This window comes from Falco peregrinus, chromosome 1 (genome assembly GCF_023634155.1).
Source record: "Falco peregrinus isolate bFalPer1 chromosome 1, bFalPer1.pri, whole genome shotgun sequence".
NCBI classification, from domain to species: Eukaryota; Metazoa; Chordata; class Aves; order Falconiformes; family Falconidae; genus Falco; species Falco peregrinus.
This window is the reverse complement of record NC_073721.1, coordinates 126,760,395-126,783,015: the sequence shown is the minus strand read 5'-3', so window position 1 is coordinate 126,783,015 and position 22,621 is coordinate 126,760,395.

Here is a 22,621-nt window from a genome sequence, read left to right as displayed (position 1 = left end):
AATACTCACTATTATTCCACTTCTTGACCCTGACCAGAATAGATACTTGGGAATGCTGGGGTTGTACACTTTAAGCTTCTTATTTTGTTGAGACTTGATTGTTGTAACTGCTGTTCTAGCAGCTGAATTAGTGGCATGGATCTGAGGTTTCTCATCATGTTAAATGACTTGAAGATGACTTCTGCATTTTCCACACAATGTCATGTTACTTGAAGCATGAGTACAATTATTCCTTAAAAAAAATTATTTAGAGATATGTACTGGAATGGATGAAAACAGTAATTAAAATTGTCATTTTTCTATGAAATGTGAATTGGTAGTTGGGTATGGGAAGTTGTGCGGGTGTTCTGATTTGGTTTTTTCTTTGTTTTTGTTTTTTTAAATGTTTCCTTAATACTGCTATTTAGAAACTAAATCTGGATTTCCTTGGGAACACTGTAATTCAATATTTAATGTAATACATGGTCGCTCAGACTCTTGTTACCTTGGTATTGGTGACACTATAAAATCATAGCGTGCAAGAAGGTAAGCTTAACGTTTTGAGTTTTAATAGGTGTGGATTATTTAAATCCTGTACAAATGGGGATGTCTCCAGGCTCAAACTGAATGAACAAGTCCCTCGGCAATGCTGCATATAAGTTTAGGGTTTTTCTTGGCTCAATTGACTCATGAAGGTGAAGGTAAAATCTGGGTTGTGTCCACATATCAGAGAAGTTCCCTTGGCAGTGATGATCCATGTGTTTGGTAAAGTTAACTGTGAAGTATCACGTCCCTAGTGAAGGAAGCTTTCAATATTAATGCATTCATAGACAAACATGGCTGATAAATGAAAAGAAGAAATGAGAGGTCACAAAAATGTCAAATGTAGATGAAATGCAGCTAAGAGGTTTGAGGGGTGCCTCACAAGACGTATTTTGTGATCTGTTCCATGAAACAGTAAAGCAACATTAATAAGGTAATGCAGCTTATAATTGATTGTTGGCACAATGTTCCTATTATGTAATAGCACTTTTTGAAGTGAGTGTGTGACTTCTTTTTGTTTTGAGTAGCTGACTTGGAAATATCCCTGAATCCTGGAAAGTTTATAGAGATTACTGCTTTTTTAATCTAATGCTTGTATTGCTCTGCCAACTCAGAAAATTAACTTTTAATAGAAAAAAATACATGTAATTCAGTCACAGCTATTAGATCAGATGGATTTTACATTAAGTGAAAAAGATGTTGAGCATTTAAGGGCCATTAAATTGTAAAGCTTTTTATTGTTGGACTCGTAGCCTTCAAGCCAGCACTCCACTGTGAAGAATATTTATTTTTACATTTGCAAAGTACGCTACATGACGGGAAGGGAATACATTTTAAAGGAAAATAGGACATGAAAATGTGATGGTTTTCCACTTTGTGAACAGCCAGTTTTATTTCATAATAATTAGTTTTACACTTCATTAAATGTTGGGGTTTTTGCTTATATGCTCTTCAAATACAGTGGAGAAGACTTTAAAAATTCTCAGCAGGGCATCAAGGTAGAGTTTTATAATATAATGGGGTTATTTCAAAGTAAGTTGGGATGTTTTTAAGGGTTCATCTCATCTTTGAGGGTCAGGTGTAGTATAGAAATTATTTTGGGTGCCGAGGCACTTCTAGCTGGTGTCTTGTCTTACCATACTACTTGCTGGAGTTGAGGTCTTGTAAGATATTGATTTATGTACCAATGGACAAACTTAAAAATGAGTAGTATAGATCAAGTAAAGCTGTAGTGTGATCTTGTTATGATGGACTCAGACAAGTGACTGTCTTCAAGCAGCTCTGGGGCTTGATGGGTGGGAATGCTTATACCTTTGGTTTTAAAAAAGTTGTCTATAAGTGTTGCAGCTATGAAAAAGGGTGACTTTTCAGACCATGCAGATGTAGTCCAACTTGCAAATTCCTCTGAAAGAAGTGATGAAGGATTTTTTGAGGGAAGCAAAGATGGGAGATTTGAATTAGATGATCTTTTTGTCCATGAGAGATTCACTCAGAAAAAGTAGGTAGGAATAGAAACTTAGGCAGGGAGGTGGGTGGGAAATGCCAGTTGTGGGATACCAGAATAAAACCCCTTCCAGAATATGAAGATGGCTTGAGCTTCAGGGAAACAGCCAAAGCTGCTTTTTTTCCTTTTTTTTTTTTTTTTCTCTGTATGTGTGGGAGGCCAAGGACTTAAAAGGAGTACTTGCTGCAAGCAAGAATAATGGACAGGTTTTTAAAAGAAATGGGTTGAGAAATACCCATTAAGTATTTATGGGCCTGACTTGAAATTATGAAACTGGAATATGTTCCAGCTGGTGAGCTATTACAGGAATATACTGGAAATGGCAGAATGGGTGGTGAGGTATGATATTAAAGCTACCAGTGCATGGCCTAAAATCAGAGAGAACATTGTCCTCTAGGCTTGAAAGCTACAGCAAGGAGAGAGAGACCGGCTGTGGGTGGACTCTTGCAAGACATTTTGAAAAGCTTTAATTTTAGCTTGAGAATGAGTTAAAAGGCAGCAGGCCTTTCTTGCTCTGACTGCTTCTGTGCAATCATGGCTGAGATGAACCTGTGAAGACACCGGCTTCTGTTGGTAGTCATTGGGTTAGGCGACATTGAGGCCTGTCATGTTGTATTTAAGAAGTTGGCAGCCTGTATCTCTTGGAGCAGGACACAGTGTTGGCTTGTCTAGTGAGAAAATGCAACATTGCTACTAGTGTGGTAAAGCTGGAAAAACATGGAAATTCTCAGCTGAATTTTACCTGGCCATACATGAAGAAATACTGAAGTCTTAATTTCTTTCAGTAAGACAGGGAAGCACATACACCTCTGCCTTTTAGATTTAAAATCTGAAATGAAAATTACTCCATAATACCTGTTTCTCATCAGAGGAGGATGCTGAGATGATATATGCATGAGTACTTTCTAATGCTAGTATGACATGTATTGAAAACAGCTACAGAACAAATCAGTCTGTATCATGCTGTGTGCTTGGTTGAGGCACAAAGCTGGCAAGCTTAATTACTTGGCGATGTGTTCTTGACTGGCTGTGCTGCCTGATGAGGCACAGAGCTCCCTTCTCTTGACAGCGGCAGTTCTGCAGTGCACAAATTGCCCCATGTCTGCAACGCTTCTTGCAGCAGGCCATGCATTTATCGTGCCTTCTAATGGGTGAGAAATTTGAGGAGCAGATTACAGTTTGAAATAGAGCAGGGATAAAGCATACTGATAAGAGGGGACCACTTTCTGATCTTGTATGCCCCTGCAGAAACCTGGTATCTAGAACAACAATTACTGGCTGCTGGGTGGACAGGAGATTTGAAGCTTTTGCAGTGTGTTGCAAGGGGAAATGTTTGGCTGCAGAAATGCAAATTTGAAGTGTAGGTGATGGGTGTAAGACCTCTAAATGCTGATCTTCAGGAGCTAGGAATTCCAGCATGAACTGCAGTAGGGCCTGGATTTTCAAATGGTAATATTCGTGTTTTCTTTGCCTAGAAGAAAATGACCTAGTCTCCTTTTTGGAATCCTGGGCTGTTTGACGGCTGATCTGAAGCTCAGCAGAGTTGTCAAATTCCTGTAAATCCGAATAAAAGGCAACAATGTGTACGCATCTCAGCTCTTAAGTCTGATACTGTCAAGCTGTTGGGAGGTTTTTCTGGAGGTGCTGTGCTGATATCTTCCACACATACAAGGAGTGGGTGTGATGCACTCGGAAAACATTGGGACCTCTGGTAATCATGCATAATTTTGTACGAGAAATCTGAGGCAGAAATACAGTAACCCTACTCCAGCAGTCTTCTCTGAGCCTTAAGCAGTTAAGTCTCTCACATCCTACTGTTGCTAAAAGGTAAAGAAAATCAGTGGGCATTTAAGTAGTGACATGCTGTGATGAGGGAGTTTTTTGCTAAAAAGCAAAAACTTGCAGGCGGTTAGGATGGAGGGACAGCAGGGTCTGAAAAATAGGGTAACAGGGTTCCCCTAGGGTTTCAGATTTACCTGGGGAGAGTGAGGGAAGTACAGAAATAGATTAATTTGAGCAGTTTTGAAGAATCCTGGCAATCTTCTGCTGTTTTTTTTTTCTCTTCTAAATGAGGGTATAAAAAGAGCTGTGGGATGGTGGTACAATTCCCCTGTGCACAGGAGAGGGCTCTTGAGATTCCCTGGTTTGTCCCCAGTGTACCCACAGGGAGAAGGCTGTTGATGGAAAAGAGGACAGACAATTGCTCAGCCCTCCAAGAGGGTCTTTAAGGAAGGAGGAATACATCACTGCTCTCTACTGTTTAAAGATTTGCCCCCAGCTGAAGGGATGAAGCCTTGTTGCTCAGACCTACTGCATTTCCCTGCACCGCTCATGGCTTGCTGGAGTGGGAACAGATTGCCTTCCTGTAAAAGGCAAGAGCAGGGTGACCACAGGAGCTGGTGGCCTGCTCCTGGCAGGTGGCAGTGTGGGCCTTGATGGCTGAGCGTGCTTTCCACCGGCAGCAGAATAAAAGAGCTTTCACCTTGTTTCTTAGCATCAGAGTTTCTCATTTTGCTGTGGGAGGTGCTGGTGGGAAAAGGCTTACTCAGCTGTGGCTGACCAAAGCTTGCCATCCTGAGAAAGGGCTTCATTGGGACACCAGTGACAGCTTTTCCATGTGACTGGAGGTGCTCCATGCTGTGGCTCCTCTAGTGCAGTGCTGCTCAGAGCCCCTGCACAAGGGGTGTTACAGTGCATTAGGCTGGAGGGGTAAGGGAGGGGATGGAGCTGTGACACTGCATGGGAGAACTTCAGCTGAGTATTAATTTCTCTGAAAAAGTTAGGGTATTTGATCTGCTTATTCTCTTGGGCTGTTGTAGAGCCAAGAACTTTGGTGATCAAGGAAGGGTGATGTAGAGATGTAAAAGTATTGGTGCTTCAGCAGGTCACCAGCTTCAGATTGCACCTTGTGTGTCTTGTTGCACTAGATGCTTTCTCTGAATCTGTCAAGGCTGTCTGCAGGGATTCACAGTTGTCCTTGCCAGAAACGTGACCTTGGAAAGCCAAAGTGAGTTCAAATGCCCCCACCACACACCAGCACAGCCCCCAGGCCCCCAATTCACTCACCGAAATCTCTGTCTGATGGCTTGCTTGTGGTGTCTGATAGAGCATGTGATTTAAAAACTTCCCAGGTCACCTTTGCAGTATCTCAAATGCAATTGATGGGGAATCCAGGGACACATTTTAAAGTAAATTACATGGAACAAATAAACCAATCTGCTTTTAAAGTGCTCTTGTGCCTTTGAAACACTGACTATCTGCTGGGTTTTTTTAAGGGTATTTTTATTCATTCTAATTGAGTTGACCTTAAAAAAAAAAAAAAAGGCAACAACTGAACAAAAACCCACCCCAGCGATGTGGGCGTGTGCTTAGGAGATTTCTGTTTTTAATCTATGCCAGCCTGCTCATACAGCCACAGTGGCAAGGATGTTGTAATTACTCCCTTGCAAAAGACATTGCTGTACCCCAGAATCTGAGTTCTGGTGGCAGCTAGTGCCAGCTGCTGTGGTGTGCAGGGTGCGTGGTCATGCACTTGGCCAAGAGCAAGCAAGGAAGAGTGTCTTCAGAGCCGCTTTTGGCCGTTGTCTGTTTGCTAGCCTGGAAGGAAAGGAAGCTAAGGGGAGGAGGGCCATTTTGGTTGGGGCAACCTCATCTGCTCTTTGTCTTCCTACCTCTTAAATCTAACTACGCTCTTCGCCTCCTTGCTCTGTAGCAGAGAGGTCTACCATCTAGTGATGTATGTGCTTGTTATTGATGTCTCTTGGGACTAGGCAGAATTCCTAGCGATAGCTTTGCTCCATGGGCTGTGTTCCATGTGTTTTTGACTGGGTTAGCGATCATTAACAATGTGCCTGTGTGCCATCAGATCACCTGGCAGTACAAATTTGTCTACCTCAAGCATGATCCTGTCATCATATTTGTCAGACTAGCTAGAACAGGCAGTCCTGAGCTCATGCTGGCTTTGTGGTTTTTGTGCCAGCTGTGGGATAACAGATGGTACCTGCTCTGGCATAACCTCTGCAATCAGATAAAGCTAGGCTGAGGACAGAGGTTACCTGATCTGGCACAGAGCCTGCTAGGCTAAAGTTGATGTGCCAGTGCTTCTGGAATCTGTTTGAACTGGCTCAGGGAGATTATACTGCATCAGCACTTCTGGGCTACACGCTTACAGCACGTCTTCATCCTGTATCACAGAATCGCAGACTGGTCAGGATTGGAAGGTACCTCTGGAGATCGATCATCTAGTCCAACCCCCTGCTACAGCAGGTTGTCCTGGAGCAGGTTGCACAGAATTGTGTCCAGGCTGGTTTTGAATGGAGACATCTCAGAGCTGAAAAGTGATTAAAATGCTTAAAAGGAGGTGTCCAGTGTAGTCCATCTCTGACACTTGCATTGCAAGCTTGTTTTATTCCCGTCCTTCTCTTGAAGCTAGGTGAGATTTGGGGATGACATTTTTCTCTTGTGCAGGTCTGGGTTTGACCAGGTGGTTATTCAGATGACTGTTTTTTATGCTAACAGTGAGCTAGCTTCTCGGAATCCTTTCTGGGACCAGGGGCGGCTGGGGCGAGAGGAGCACAGCTGTGTGGTTTTATAGGCAAGATAAAGAACTAGAAGGGTCTGTAAACCCTGACTAGCAAAACTACTATTTCGGCAAGTGACTGCTCGACTGTTGTGGGGGAGAAGGTATCTTGCTTGTCGTGTCAAGATTCCCATCAGATTTGTCTCTGCAAGATGCATACTTTCCCCTGTTAGTTTCAAATGCATTTAATTGCAATGTACTTAGAGCTGCTTCTGCCTGTAGGCTCTGGCAGAGATGTTCTGCCCTGTGGCTCTGAGGTTTTTTGTGCCAGCTGACATCCCTAATTGACAGTGTTCACTCTGCACTGATATGGCAAGTCATAAACTGTCTAACAAGTGTTACGGGGAAGGAAATGCTGGCGAGAGGATTCTGGCTCTACCTTGATACAAAACACTTACCCAGGAATGTGCTTATCTGGTTGTATTCCCATCTCAGGCATGAGATGCTGTTGTATTTCTGTTGAAACAGAGATGCCCAGGAGATGTTAAAAACACTGCAGATGGACTTGGGACTGTCTTAATTCTCCTGAAATCCTGGGAAACATGCTCTAGGGGGATTGGAAGAAGAAATGAACACAAATAATCTGGAGCTGGACAGTAAGAGAGCTTTAAATTCTTAGGTGGGCCAATGTTATGTAGTCTTGTGGCTGACTGTGGAAACCCCTGAGGCTCAATCCTGAGGAACTGATGGTACGGAGCTGCACAGCACCCTGCCCTGCATTGATCCCTGTGCAAGCCTGGATCTGGTTCAGCAGCGGCTTGTCTGCAGGACTGTGACTCATCTGTGCTCCTCTGGAACGGGTTAATGCTCAAACTGTCAGATTTCTGCAGCCTGGGCTGCTACCCTGGGTTACCAGAGCCCATAATCTAATATGATACCCCAAGCTATTAGGCTGTCGGAACAAACCTGGAAATTGTATGTCAATACTGTTCATGGAAGTGGAAAGGAAAAAAGTTTCTGTTCATTAATTGTGGGTCATGGGAAGCTCAGACTAGTGAAGGCCTGCCTGTGCCGGTGGTTTCCCAGCTTCTGAAAAGAGCTGAGTGGCTTGAAGTGCTATAAACATTGCCTAATATGAAAAACAGACAGGTAACAAGGTGGCAGGTGTCCTGACTTCTATCAGCGTACAGGATGAATAAATGGGAAATGAATACTGTTAGGAAGAAGCATTTATGTAGGAAGAAAAATGCCTATTGTATAGCTTGTTCTGTACAGCTGGTCAAAAGGTATTGTGAAGAGACATTTCTTCTCTGAGTGCTTGTGTGGGCACTTCTTCAAAGCTTCCCGTATTTGCTATGGAAATGTTGCATGGCATGAACAGAAAGAGGTGGAGAGTAAGTGGGAGAAGCATTCTTTGAAATGAAATAAGTAATTCTAAAACTTATCTCAAAATGAGAATTTCCATAAATAATCAATTTAGGGGAAGAAGGACTTCTGAATACCTATGCGTAGGGGTAGACATTGCAATTAATTCTAATTTAAAGGTAGTTTGCCCTATCCTGATATGATCAGACTTCATTGAAGAAGGGTAGTTGTGCACTGACTTGGCAGCGGCAGAGCTGCTCAGGCCTATGAACAACCTTGTGCTTTGGGATTACTCGTGGTTTTTAACATTTGGCATGTATTTAACAGCTGAAGTGTACATGCTCTGACACGCTCCCCAAGACTGGGATTTGAACTCCCACAAACCCTGGAAATACTGCTGGGAGGATCTTGAGGCTGAAGGCTCCAGTTTTGTTCATTAAACTCCTTAAGGCTGTGATTAAGCCTCCCTGACCCTGTTCCATGTGCAGTTTTCATTCGAATGTTTCACATGGATAACTCTGCCTGTGTGGGGAGAGCTTACAAGAGACACTTTGCAAGAGCAGTTCCTAGCACCTTTGCCAGCACAAGTAGCTTGTACAGGCTCCTGCTGGGGTTTGGATTTTGGCACGCGTGGCAACGTGCTGATCTCCCCTGCAGCAGGAGCAGGTTGGACGCCTTTGTCGTCCACTCTCAGGATGAGATTGCTCCACTAAGCCTTGCCTGCTTGTGTTGCTCTGGCGCTCATAGCTTCTGGCCTGAACTGGTTCACAGCCAGCTTTGTACCTGTTTTGGTCTCACACCAATGTTGTTCTTCAGCATGATGCTGTTCTGCGTTCTCGGTGCTTACTGCCTCTGTACCGCTGAATAGCGGTCCAGTGCTCTTTGGGCGGTGAGGCTCTTCCAGAATTGTGAAACTTTGTCCTCCCTGGGTGCTGGCAGTGACTCAATTTCATCTCCTCATCTTTTTGAGCATGCTTTCAACAACCTCCTTTCTGTTAACTCCTGTTGATCCCCACACTGATCTGTGAAGGACTCCAGTGTGTGCCAGGAGCAATCTGATAAAGCCATCTTAATGTGTGCTGCCTGCTCTCTTCTCTTTTACAGGTTCTTTATGGTACCTTTTCCATCAAAGGTAGGTAGTTCCCTGGAGTATGCCGTCAGGTGCTTCTGGAAGTACAGCTGAGGCTCACTGCTGTCCTTTTGGAGGGTCAGCTCCTGGGGCAGCTGTGCACAACCTGCTGGGGGATGCTTTCTGTGTGGTTCTACTCTACCTTCCTATTTAATTCCATTGCATCAACTGTTCTTTGAAACATGCTCTGAAGTGTCACATGGGGCCTGACCTCAATACTTCTTCTCATGCTGTCACTTGTGGGTATTGCTGTATAGGCTGGGCAACAGAAATAAAAGTGTTTCTTTTAAATATATTTTTTTTAAATAATCAAAACACCCAGATTCTATAATCTGCTTTGGAATCTGATGAGCAGCAGATGGCTCTGTGCTCTTTGCAAGCACCCATCCTTTCCATACCAAGGAATAACTATGTCATGTTGTTCAACAAGCCACAGAAAATAATATTTTAATCCAACCTTGCTTCCCCTTTCTTCCTCCCACCCGCCCAGCCCCCGTGGTTTGTTGTTTCACTCAGTAGCTTGCCATAATGCATTTAGTCCTGCCTGCCTCTGATTGGAAACACAAGACATGGCTTCATTACAAGCTCTATGGCTTCCCCCTACACTTAACATACCGTACAAATTGTTTGCTCAACTTTGGCATCTTGCCTCAGAGGAATTTTTGTCATTTGAAGGTTTTAAATCAGCTATTTGAGCCACTCACAATTGTAAATAATAGGCTATTAGTTTATAAGAGACATGCTTGCTGGCATTTCAAATCTCTCAGAAGGGATCACACTGTCTTGGAAACCCTGTAATGCCTATGGAACTGAATGCTGTTAAAAAGAAACCCCAAAACACTGCCCTGGGAAAATTCATTTATAGAAAATAAGTGAAACGAATAGACGTTTTTAGCCACATGTTACTCATTTTCTTTTTATTGCTTTAACATGTCTTCACTGGAACATGTTACCATCGGAGGCTGCTGGTGCCAGCTGTACACCTGGCTCAAGCTGGAAAGAAACAAAGTTTGGCCTTTCATCTTTTCTGTTTTCTGTTATGATTGGAACCAAGGATTGGCCCCAGATCAGACAAAGGGTGAGCTGAAAACCATCCTCAGAGCTGGTTTCTAGAGGAAGCCTTATAGGGTTGTGTGTGGGGGGTTTGGTGTTTTTTTTTTTTTCTTTCTTTTTGGAGCAGTTGTATCAAGTTTATATACTGGCAGAGGCAGGAAACCATTGTGTACAATATGGCAAACAGAGCTAGCAGGCAGCCAGGCCAAAGGCTATAAATTATTATTTTAATTTCTTGGTTTATGGTTTTGTGTTGACTCCAGATCAATAGGAAAAAGGTGCATTGAGCCACCTCTTTTAATAAAAAGGCTGCTGTGATTATGCTTCAGTGAGGGATGGAGAGAAGTGTGAAAAGGATGTGCCTGGAAGCAGATCCTGATTTCCAGTGTGGGGTGTGTTGTTTTCCTCTTCACTGTATTAGTTGCTTGTGTTTTCTAGAGGCCAAGTTCCTTGGGTAGAAACCTAACTGCCATGCAGCATGCTTTACAAAGTTTCCTTCTAGCCTGTTTTGTGTTTGTGTTCTCACATCTGAAGCCAGTGGACCTTGTTTCCCATAGAATAAAAAAGCAGTGTATTTAAGTGGAATCTTCTGCTTGCTTCAAAATAATTCCAATCTCATTTCACCCGAAACTCAGGACACTTTCCTTGTAGTGCTGAGAAATCATTAGCATTTTGCATCTAACAGGTGCAGCAATATTTTTCTTTCCAAAGAATTTCCAGAGTGAATTGCACATCTGTAACAAAGCTTGTATTTTTCTGCTCATCGCCTTCAGACATGAATATAATTAAATGCAGATATTAAAGCCAAAGCCTAGTTTATGTTCCATAATTCTTAGGAGAATGACCCATCGTATGATACTTGTTTGAAGTCTTAGTTAACCTTTAATCATTTGATGCAGAGTCTGGCTTTGATTTCGCTGCAGAAAAAAACCCAGTATATTTTGCAAAATCTTCAGGAAGGAAAGATGCCAATCCTGCGGCATTTCTCATTGTGCTGGGAATGTTACGTATGAAATCTCTTAGGTGATAAACTCTGTGGAATGAAGGCTTTTTCCATTTCCATGCTTGGGCTCTGTGTGTTCTAAGGCTGGTATCCAGCATCAGAATAATAATTTAAACGCTGCTAAAGCTAAGACATGTGGTGGAGACCCAGGGTAGCTGAGCAGGATGGCTTGGTGCAGGTCTCAGATGTGGAATTTCCTCAATACTCAGGTATGCTGAGTAGGTACCTGAGGAAACACTTACAGGTGTTCAGAAAAGCAGAACTAGAAATGTTAAATCTTCAGCACATTCCACGATGAAGTCGGAGCCAAAAGCTCTTCAGAAGCATGTCTGCTTGTTTGTTTTTGCTTTATGGGAGGTGCTGGTTAACTGACATCAAGCTGTTAGATAAGCCAGCCTCCGCCGTGCCAAAGAGCAAGGTGAAGAATTCCCCTTGCCCTCTCCCACCCAAGTGTGTGGTATGGGAGCTTGAACTGATGCCTGTTCAAGTTGCTGTGAAAAATCTGCCTTCCACAATGGGTTTGGCTCAGCGCCTGGGGAGCTGGGCTTGCCGTCGGAGGTGGAAATCCTTAGACTGTTTCACTGCTTGTGCAAGGTGGGCAAGGAGCCAGGTGCCCCGGATCAGACCAGCCTCGCTACACCCATCTCCTGAGCAAACCAGGGCTTCTAGCATTTCCGACCTGAATTCTTCATCCCTATGCCAGTGGTTGCTTTTCACCACAGTTCCTTCCCCATAACTATCCCAGCTGTTTCCTTCTCTCATTCTTTAGAAATAAACTCCCCTAGCTCCAGCCAAAACCTGATAACTGCTGGTAAGTGGCTTGTCAGCAGGGACTACGACAGGCGATGGTGCGAGTGACATGGCTGCTTGTGGAAGGAGGGACATGTGCTTCTAGCCAGTGTTGGAAATCTCATCCCTTCTTCAGGGAAGAAGTTGAACCCTGCATCTGCCGTGGAGCAGGAAATCTGTCAGGCCAAGGGGAGCATGGAGCACCCTGGGCTGCAGTGATGTGCTCGGGTCCAGGTGTTGCCCAGGGGCTTGGCTGTGGGGTGTGCAGCTGGTGGACACATCAAAGGGAGGGTTACAGTGGGCATGCGCTCCCCAAAATGTTTTCTTCCTGCCATGTGTAAATACGTGGCCTGTTCACTTGCAGTTTAGAGAGTGGTATTGGGAGGCAGAAGGCACACTGGGCTTGATTTGGGGACTTCAGGCTTTATAAGCCGGTATATTCTTTCCTTTTGGTGCTGGTTGAACCTCATGGGGCCTCTTTCACCCCTGGCTTAAAAATGCTGTTGTGGGCTTGCTTTGGCCTCCGAGCACTTCTCATGAACCCTAGTGAGCACTGGGCACGCGCCCAAGAGCATGTGGGATCGGATCTAGTCCTGTAAGGCTCCTAGAAGTCATCTTAAGCTCACAAGCTTTGACAATGTTTACTTACCCTGTGCTGAAAGATCTGCATGGGCAGTTGTGTTTCTCCTATCACAAAGGACCTCTGCATGGTAAGCTGGAAGACGCTTTGATTTTTGGACTCGCTGCAGGCAGGTTTTGGTTTGGTCCCCAAATCTCTCTTGGCTTCAGCTTTCTGTCTGTGTGCTGATGATAAAAGCACTGCTGTGTCTCTCCAGGGGCTTGGGAGGATAAACACACTAGAGATTTATGAAACACTGAATGAAACAGAAATTGGGACTGGCTAATGCTGAGAGAGAGCTCGCTGCTGACATCTCTTAAGCACCACACTGCCCTTTTCATATATACTCTTATTAGTTTTCTTTTGCTTCCCTGAATGAACTCAATGGAGCGATTCTCATGTTAATAGGAGAGGCGATTACATTGCATATTGCAGCACTGCTGTGCTGGCTGGGCTTTGACTTATCAGACGTGCTATTCTTCTGTGGTTAAACACACAATTCTGAAGGATCCTTCTGCTTCCCAGGCACCCTTTGCTGGTCCCTTTTGGGGAGGGGGAAGTGTGGCAGCCCGGGCTGCGGCTGGCACTGCTACCTGCAGATGGTGCCAGAGACGTGGACAAGAGCAAGCTGGCTGCGACTGCAGAGCTTTCTGCCCGAATGCTGCTTTTGGGGGAATACTGTGCTCAGTGGTAATACCAAGGTAATACTGGGAAATAAGTGGAAATTGAGAAGAAATCTGTACCAGGAGTGTTCCATGGTTCAGGGGAAGCTGTTTCAAAACTTACTGCTTTAGGTGGTTGAGACTACTACCTTGAAGCAGGAGAAGCCATGAAAACAACAGTAAGATGTGGAAAAAATCCCTCGCTTTTTGTAAAAAAAAAAATAATAAAAAAAAAAAAATTATATCTTTATTGCTTCATCTGGTCCTGGACCTGTCTGTGCAGTGAAAGATGATGGATACAAAGAAATCAGTGATGTTTGCTCTTTAAGCGCCCTGTGAAGAAGAGTATCTAAAGGTGGTGCACATCCACCATCAGTCTCTTGTGCCAGTGGTTGCACGCCAGATTGCTTATCCATCCTGCCTCGTGTTTAGTCTGTTCCATGTGCATCTCCCCTGGTTCTGAATATCCTTGAAGACATTTTCATTAATCTCTCAACCCGAGAGTGTTTAATGCAGTTTCAAAAAACCTAAGGGTAGTCAGGCAGGCTATTGAATTATTCTTTCATTGAGAAAATGGGGATATCTGGAGAGCAGCAGTATATCTGCCATGGTTCATAGCTATTGCAAGGCTGAAATAGTTGATCTCTTAATTTCCACAGATGTCAGATTGACTGTTTGTTTTCCTGTTAAAAGCACTTGTAGTTGGTAAGAATTGGGGGTCAACTGCAGGTTCTAACAAAATTAATCCCTGGTCCCTCCTGCTGCAGGGGATGTCTGCTTCCAGCACAAGCCTGGCATAAGAGCTCTACTCATACTGGAACTGGACTCGCTCATCTGAGCGTAATCTCTTAGGGAAGCATTGATTGTACAGAGCTGGGGTGCATCTTTCCCTTCTGAAAGAGGGGAAGCCTTCTGCCATGTCCCCCGAGACCAGGACCTCTTCCTACTGATGTCCAGAAGCAGCATCCTTGGAGGAAGCTGGGAACTAATGGCTGCTGTGCGTGCACTGGGTGAACTGGTCATGGATAGCACCCAGCCAGCCTCTGTGAACTTGGCTTTCTTAGTCAAAACGTGCTCGTTGGCAGTGCTCCTGCCATGCCACACGTGTCCACCATGCTGATTTCTCTGCTGAATCCTCGCTGATCAGGCCACATGTGAAAGGGATGTTAGTTAGAGACAGGGACTGACTCTTATCTGGCTTTGCAATAGCCTGTGGATGTGATTTATTTTCTGTGGCCAATCCAGCTGGTTGCCGAATGGGGTAGCAGGGATGGCATTTTCCTTTTCAAGTCTGGTTTCTGTGGAGACCAGTTTCTTCATAGGTGTTAACTTTACAGAGGAGACTAATGACCACATGTTGATGAAATACTGCTGTGAACCCATCTGGAACTGACCTGCATCTTTGGGTAACAGCTGGTGAGCAAAGACAGCAGAGGGAGCTGCCCTAGCAAAAGTGGAAGAGGTTGACCCCTTTTCTCTCTAACAGGGCTGTTAGCTTTTTAGGATCAAAGCTTTTCACATTTGGTCCCTGTACTTGAAGAAGCTCAAGTGTTTCCACTGCAGACATTAGTGATTCTGGCTCTGCTCCCTGCCACCCATCCCCAGATCCACTTTGCGAGCATTCTCCTTGAAACTGTAGTTTACAAAAATAAAACCTAGATTAAAGCCAGTACAGCTGCCCCGAGGTTTGAATCGATGCTGGTATGATGTGTTGCCAAAGAGAGAATTACTCAGGAGTGTGGATTAGAGCTGTTTGTCTCCAGGAAGACCTGGCCTTCAAAGCCAGGGAATTTTCCCAGCTATTGCTGGTGTATCTTCAGCTATGAGGCTCTGGTGCCCTTCTCCATGGGCACCAGACTGTCAGCTATCTTGTGTTTTATCTCAGCTGCTTCATCTTCTTTCTTCCTATCTGGTTCAGTATTCTCCCATGCTCTTATTTTGGCTAGAATTTGCTGGCCAGGACTGCTCTCCAGCCTTCCCTGTTGCTGTCTCTCACCAGCTGTAAAAACTTCAATACTTTAAAAAATATTTTTCTTCCTGTTGGGAGGGAGGTTACATATTTTTTTTGTTTGCTTGTTCTAAACAATCCATACTTCTGCAGCACCGCTGAGGGTCCAAATGTTCAAGGAAGTTTTGGAAACTCCAGTTTTTAGCAGCTCCGGGTTCTGGGCAAAGAGATGCTGCTGCTGAGCTCTTGCAGCAGTTGTCCGTGCAGTGGTAGTGCCATATGGCAACATCTCAAAGCAGCAGTGCACAGGCTCATGTGCTGGCCTGCGTGCAGGGAAAGCTGAGGGTGCAGAAGAGCAAAGGGCTCAAACCAAAGCTGGTGTTCAGCAAAGCACTTGGGGCCAAGTTTTCCTCCACCCAATGTCCCGACAGTGCACGTTGCCGCTGGAAAGGGCTGCAGCAAGTGGTGGTTGGTGCCCTTGCCTAGCTGCAGCAGAAAGGCAGCCCTAGTCTCGCGGTCCGTAACAGGTCCTGCCTATTCCACAGCGAAGGCAGGGTGATGCTGGCTTCCCAGAGCTCCCTACACGTTGTGCTGCTTCTCTGCACAGAGGCTGCTGGCTTGCTGTCTTTGTACCAGAAGCAGAGGCTGGGCTGAGTGTGGCTCTGCAGCATTCCCGGGTGGCTTCAGCTTTGACCAGGCATGCGCCTGACCGGGATGTGAGCTCTTGACCTGACTCTAAATGCCAGCTCTCTGTATTTACTAGATGGATAGTCTGCCCCAAATTGGGGTGGGATTGTTCAAGGAGCCATCTGACCACGTGCGGGAGGGGAGGCAAGGCGGAGAGGGTCACAGTACTTGTAGAAGTGATGTGAGAAAGCGAGCCTGCTTGGGGTCATCTGTCCCCTGCCAAGGCTAATCTCAACCTTGTCCTGTAACGTGTTTAACCCAGGACCTTGGACTTCACCCCCTGCCCAGGGAGTGAAGAACAAACCGATGAATTTCCCAGGCTTGAAGGTACTCAGCACTGCCTTTGGGTGTTCAGTCTTCATGCTTGGCTCCTGGGTGTAGAGCTGAAACCCTGCATGGAGGTTTGGAGTCCTACTTTGGATTGAAGCTAGTTGTTGATATCCAGTGCTGGTGCACCCCATAGGACTACGTCAGAAGTGAACACTGCATTTCTGACTGCAGGTTAGACCAGCTGCTGTTAGTAGGAGGGTTTAAGGGTGGCATTGCTGCAAGTCATGTTGCTTCCCAACCTTGAGCCCAAATCCCATCACTGCCAGGCATGCTGTGGAGCCTTGCCTCTGCCTCAGGACGGCGTTTGCTCTCCAGGGACTCTGCATTCTGAGCTCCTAGAGCCAAAACTCTCCATGGCTGCAATTGCTGCCTTTGAAGCAAGCTAAGCCTTCTGCGGGTGGTCTTTGGACAAGCTTGGGCTCTGGCTCAGCAATTCCGACATGAAGCGTTTGCTGCCCCTCATATCACCCGTGTTTCTGGGGATTTGTTTCTAAAAGGTGTTAGAAGAAGAGGAAAATGGCAGTCCTAGGGGAGTTCTGGATGGCAAATCCCATCGTACCGTCTGCAGGTCATGCTAAGCTGAAGCCATTGGAGAGAAACTGAAGCGTGTGGTGTCTGATGGGAAGGAAACTGGTCTTTTGAGCAGGCTGGTAGGAGATAGCGGAGAAGAAGGTGCTGGGGGACTCTCTGGTGTGTTTTTGGAGAAGAAATGATTGAGGCAGTGGTGGATGTTTTGATTGATTCAGGCTTTATTTATTAATGCTCCATTTTTGGCTTATTTGTCCATCTCCTTAACAAGGTCATGGCTGTAAAACAAAAATAGCATCCATGATGGATCTCAATCTTGCCTGTTAAATCTCTTTTAAAAATGCAGTCTGGATCTTTAAAAATAAAAATCCAGCCTGGCACAGAGGAGGGGTGAGCCACCAGATTCCCTACTGAATAGAGAATTTCTTCCAACAAATGAGGACCTGCTTCCTTATGTGTTGAGACCCCAGGATGGTTTAATTTCTGTGTCAGTGCTAATTGATTGGAAGCAACAATTTTGCCAGACAAAGCTGTAAATTAGTTTCAAATGGGGGAAACAGGCCACCCACTGCCCAAATATCATATTGCAGTAACAACATTAAACATAGAGCAAACCATAACCCAGGGAAGGAAAACCCAAGTGAAACCAGATTTCCACTCATTCCCTTTCTCCAGGAAAGTGGAACCAGATGGTTTGTGGCTTTGATAATAAGTGAGGCTGATTCTTTCAGATACAGCTTAAGCTAAGTATCACACAAAGGGATGGGCTGAGAAGCAAAACCTCACAGGCATGAATTCTGCCTCTGGAGACCATCGGCATGTGAAACCCTCCCAATAAAAACATTACAGAAAATTGTCTTCCTAATTGCAGCTGAGCCCTTCTTGCTTGGATGGCCCCTCTCATCGCCTCGTGCGAAATACCAGCACTGCTCCCACAAGTTTCAGCCACATATGCATATCCCTCCTTGCATTTCATGCAAGGCAGCGGGTGCCCGCCCTGGCTCGGAGCGTTTGCAAAGTGCCTGCGCAGCAGCAGGGCCGGGCTTTGAGAGGTTAGTGATGCTCCCTGAAGGCAGCTGTGTGATAACCGGTGCCTGCACTCTACCTCTGCAGCCAAACATTTGGACTGATCCAGGGACTGTCGGGGCAAAGAGTGCTGAGTAGCTCTGAGGTTGGGCCACAGCTTGGTGGTGGAGCTTGAGCTGACTCATAGTCTCCGCTAATTGGGAGTTCTGCCGCCTTAGAGCTGTTTCCTACATTGCTTGCTGGGTCTGACGCTGCATGGGTCTGTGTTAACAGCCCCGTGCACGTGGTGGGCTGCTGGGTTTCAGCCACAAGCACTGCACTCCAGTGAAAACTCACGTGAGAACAGCTGGCAGGTCCTTCTGCCTACCAACCAGGTGGGCTGTGTTGACCAAAACCCTTATCTGATCCAGGTCTGGTGCCTTGACATTCAGGAGGTAAAATTTTTGCTGGGTGAAGATCTCTTTTGGCTTGTTGTCCTCTCATGGAGCATAAGGCAGGAACCCATTGTAGGGAGACTATCGTGCCAAAACTAGCCCTGCCTTTGCTGTGCTGCCTGCTTTGTCTGTATTTCCTGCCCTGACAGGGACGCTCTGGTACAGCAAATGCTGCAGTATGTGAGGCAAGTTCCCACAGAGACATAGAAGCGTGAGACTTGTTTCCGAGTTCAATGGAATTATGCAATTATCCCCGTATTCCTGTAGTATCTAGTGTCCTGTTCCTGAGGCAGTGCATTGGTGTGCTGGGGACAGATGAAAGGATGAGTTTCTGCCCTAGAAAAGCTAGTGGAAATTCCTTATGACTTCCGTGGAGTTAGTTTCTGGGCACAAAAAACTTATTCCGCTCTGGGAAGTCCTCCTTTCCCTAGGCTGGTGCTTCCTGACTGTCGTGGTGGCTCTGAGCTGTGGAGGTGGGGGCTAAAGGAGAAGTTTTCTGCCTTTTTCCCTTTTTTTAGTTTTATGTTTGGTTTTGAAATAGCACTTTTTTCCAAGCTAAGTCTTCCTACAGCTGCCCCGGGAATTGGCTTGGCAGGGGTGTTTCCTTGTGCGAGAGAAGCAGGTACGTGTTGAAGTGAGTAGTAGTAGAGTAGAAACAATGAGCTCCTGTTGGCAGCTTTCGGAAAGTCTGTAGGCTGCCTGGTGATGGGTTCAGGGGAGCTGTGTGCACATTGTGCTTGGATGAGGGCTTTGAAAAACCATCAACAAATAATTGCAATTTCCTCCCGCCTTGTGGTGAGGCTAGATCCGAGCCTGAGAAACCGCTGTTGCCTGCCGTAATGATACACAAAACAGACATCTCCACCTAACCCCGTACAAAATGCTGTGCAATCACTTCTAAATCACTGTGGGTTGCTTTAGCCACAGATGCAAAGTCTGACATCCAAATGCACAACAGAAGGTGGGTAGGAAGTGCTACACAGACCTACATATGTGTGTATGCTGGTCTCTCCTGGTTGCGGAGGGGTTTTTCTTTCTCTTTGCCCAGCGTAATTAGGGAGAAGTAGAGTTGTATTTGTGCATGGTTCTGCTGGGCTTTCGGCCATGTGGTGAAATGCTGAACGATGGATGAGGCTGGATGAAGGTTGGCTAACCAGGCCCTCGAAGAGATGGAGTGAGTGCTGGTGGTTGGTTTCTGCCCTCAGCTGTCTTGTGCTACTCCACAGGCTTCACTTTGGTCATGTGTGGAGGGTAGAGGCAGGTCACAGCTTTAATTGCCGCAGTGCCTGAATATCCTGCAGGCCCTGAGGAGGGCGGTCTGGCAGGCAGGATCCATGGGACCGGTGCTCATTTCAGCCCCTGTATGGAGAAGGCATTCCCATCTCTGCATGCTCCTCTGAAATGGGGCAGGACTTCCATGGCCAGTCATGCCTATCTGGGTGAAGCCACCTCCTGGCTTCTCCCCAGAGCTGTCTCACTGCACATGTGGACAGCTTTTAGCAGTTGCCTGTCTGGAGGCCTGGCAATGCCCTGGCTATTGTACCTCCTTGCATCTCAGCCTCCGCATCGCGGCTGGGTTGTGCCCTTGGAAAAGCCATGTACAAGTGTACTTGTACTCATGGCAGCTGGGGCCGGGCTGTGCCTGACAAGCGGCAAAGCTGTTTCTCTGTTCTGTTGGCAAAGTGCTTGTGAAACACAGGATGACACAGCCTCAGAGACGCGTAGGAAATTCCCATCACAACCAGAGAACACCCCATGGTCCTTGAACTTGTGAGGACTAGCAGCTATCATTATGCATGCGGCATCTTCCCCCTGGGTGCCTACAGAATTACAACGCTGGGTTCTCCCAGGCTAATCACTGTTTTGAACAACAAGATTGATTGCTTTCTCCTTTAATTATTTGCAGATCACTGAGACTTTGCAAAACGCTCTAGGTGACATAAACCGCAGTTTAGTGTGTTGGCATTTGCCCATCTCGGGGATTTTTCAAGCTTAGCCACCAGCAGGGCTGTGGGAAAGGAGGAGTGCAAATATCTATGTCCTCTAATGACCTGACTTGCATACCAGCATTATCATCTGCCTTAATGTGAAGCTTTGGGGAGCAGACTGGGTGTCTCATCCCTGTCCCCAATTCCTTTATGATTACTGTGGATGAATTCAAGCACTTAACAGCTTTTGGCTGCTAATTTGCAGCTCAAAACTGTTGGTAGCAAATTAGCCTGTTGCCATTTGTGTGACACTGACAACCTGGATTCACGCTGTTTGACACGCTGCTTCCAGGCAGCAACACCTCCAGCACGATCTGCCCAAGGTTGTGGGGCTCTTGGCTCATCCGCGCTCCCTGTGCCTCTCAGTTGGAGGGTCACTCTTCTTCCTTCATCTCTGCTGACCTGGAAATTGTTTCTGCGAGTGCTTTGTATATGAGTTCTCTGGCAGAGGCTTTGCCTGGGAGTCTTTGTGGCGTGCTATTTAAACCTCACAGATCTGTGCCTTCTTAAAAGGTCACAATATCTGCATAGACTTTTACAGCTGAAGCTGCTGGAGGGCTGGGGAAGATATTGTGCTTGTCGAGTCACATTCGGCAAAGAGCAGCTATTCCTGTCGTCACACAGAAATAGCTGCTCTTGTTCTGGGGAGGATGCTTTGCTATTGGGCTCCTTCGTCTGCCATGGGGTACACAGATGCCAAGTCAAAATGCGGGGCTCATCTGAGGCTTCAAAGTCACGGCAATGCGATCTCCTCCAGAGCTCCCACTAACAGCATGGTGCAAGCCTGGTAGTTATTCAGCTGACAGAGTCCCTTCCAGCACGTCACCTCCATCTCCTGGCTCCTGAGAGGCGCGGGAAGGAGCTGTGCAGGGACTCAGCTGTCCCTGGGGTGGCCCCAGCTCCCGTCAGGAGCGGGAGGACCCGTCCCAGGCCAGGAAGGAGGGTGCTGAGTGCCACCTTGTCCCCTTGACTGACAATTTTTGTGCTGAAGAAACAAATGAGCTGTAGGGAAATGCACGCCTGCTATATATTTCCAATTAAAGCACAGCTTGGTGCTGATTAGATCTAGAAGTTACATCAAGAAAGGCGAAAAATGTAAATAAGCAGTATTATTTCTTTTTTTTTTTTTTTTTTGTTCCCTCTTGTCCTTTCGACAGATGGAGCCACGCTGATTAGATTAGCTGATCTCTTTCTAAAGAACAAATTGTTGATGGGAAGCTATCTTTGTGGGTTCGAAGTGCGCCCGGCGCTGACTCTGCTCCGGCTGGGATGACGCTTTGTTTGTTCCCCGCGCGCTGAGTGGCTTCCGCCGGCCCCGGCAGGCAGCCCTGCGCCTGGGCACTGTCCCCGCGCCGGTGGCAGCAGCCACCGGCCCTTCCTGCTGGTGACAGGCTGGCTCAGTCTGCTTTTGGGAGGAAAGGTTTTTCTTAAATGAAATCACTTCCTCAGAGTAATTACATCAGCTAATTAGGGACCTAATTGGCTAATTAGAGAAAAGTGACAGTTCCTTTGCTGTACGGGGAAGGAACACCGTGTAACGGCAAGAAATCTGCAGAGCTCCTCCTCGCTGCCAGCGCCTGTGGTGGAGGAGATGCTGGGTGAAGCCGTCAGCCTGTGCTGTCCTTTGGCTGCCTCGTCAGCCTTGCCTGGAGGGACACGAACTCCAGGCTCCAAGAGCTGCCGTTGCAAGCAGGCAGCCTGCCCCGCCAGTTGCTGGGGATGCGGGAAGGTGGGATGTAGCTGTGTGGGATCAGTGCAGAAGGCCTCACAGGGAAGCAGGACGCCGGGTGCCATCAGCTTCCAAAGGCATCGTTGGAGGCAGCGACTGGAGCATGGCAGAGTGCTGCTAGCTTGATCCCCTGCTCCTTTCCTCTAGGCTTGACTTTGTTGGTGTATCTACTTGGCAGAAAGGTTTGGGATGGACCAAGGGGGAAGGATGGATTTTACTTTCATTGTCTTTTTTGCTTGCTTCAGACAAACCGAGGCACGAGCGCTGCCTGAGTCTGTGGTTTGGTTTGGCTTCATCTTCGGGAAGCCGTTGGATGTGGTTCGGTTGTTGAGGGCCTGGGGTGGGAGCTGGAGACCTGGATGCTTTTCTCTGCTCTGGCACTGATTTGGTGTGGCCTCGAGCAAATTTCTCCACAACCCTAGGCCACTTTTTCTACTCTTTTGCCAGCCTTGCCTTATAAATAATCTCTTTGGAGAAAAACCATGTCTGTGTGTATCCACAGCAGTGCTCTGATCTTGTTTGGAGCCACGTACGCTCCGTCTCTAATTGACTTGAGCATCTAAATACTGCCTTACTAATCCTGCGAGCATCCAGATCTGAAATTTAAGTCCTTGTTCATGTGTGAACTAACCCTCCATGTGTTGAATAGCTTGTGTCTGCCTCCGTCTTGGGATGCGCAGGCTAGGTGTTCCTTAGCTGTCATATCCAGGGACCTTGATCCAGTAAGATCCAGGAGGGCCAGAGCAGCCATCTGGGTCAGCTTCTGGGAGAGCAGAAGGTGGTAGG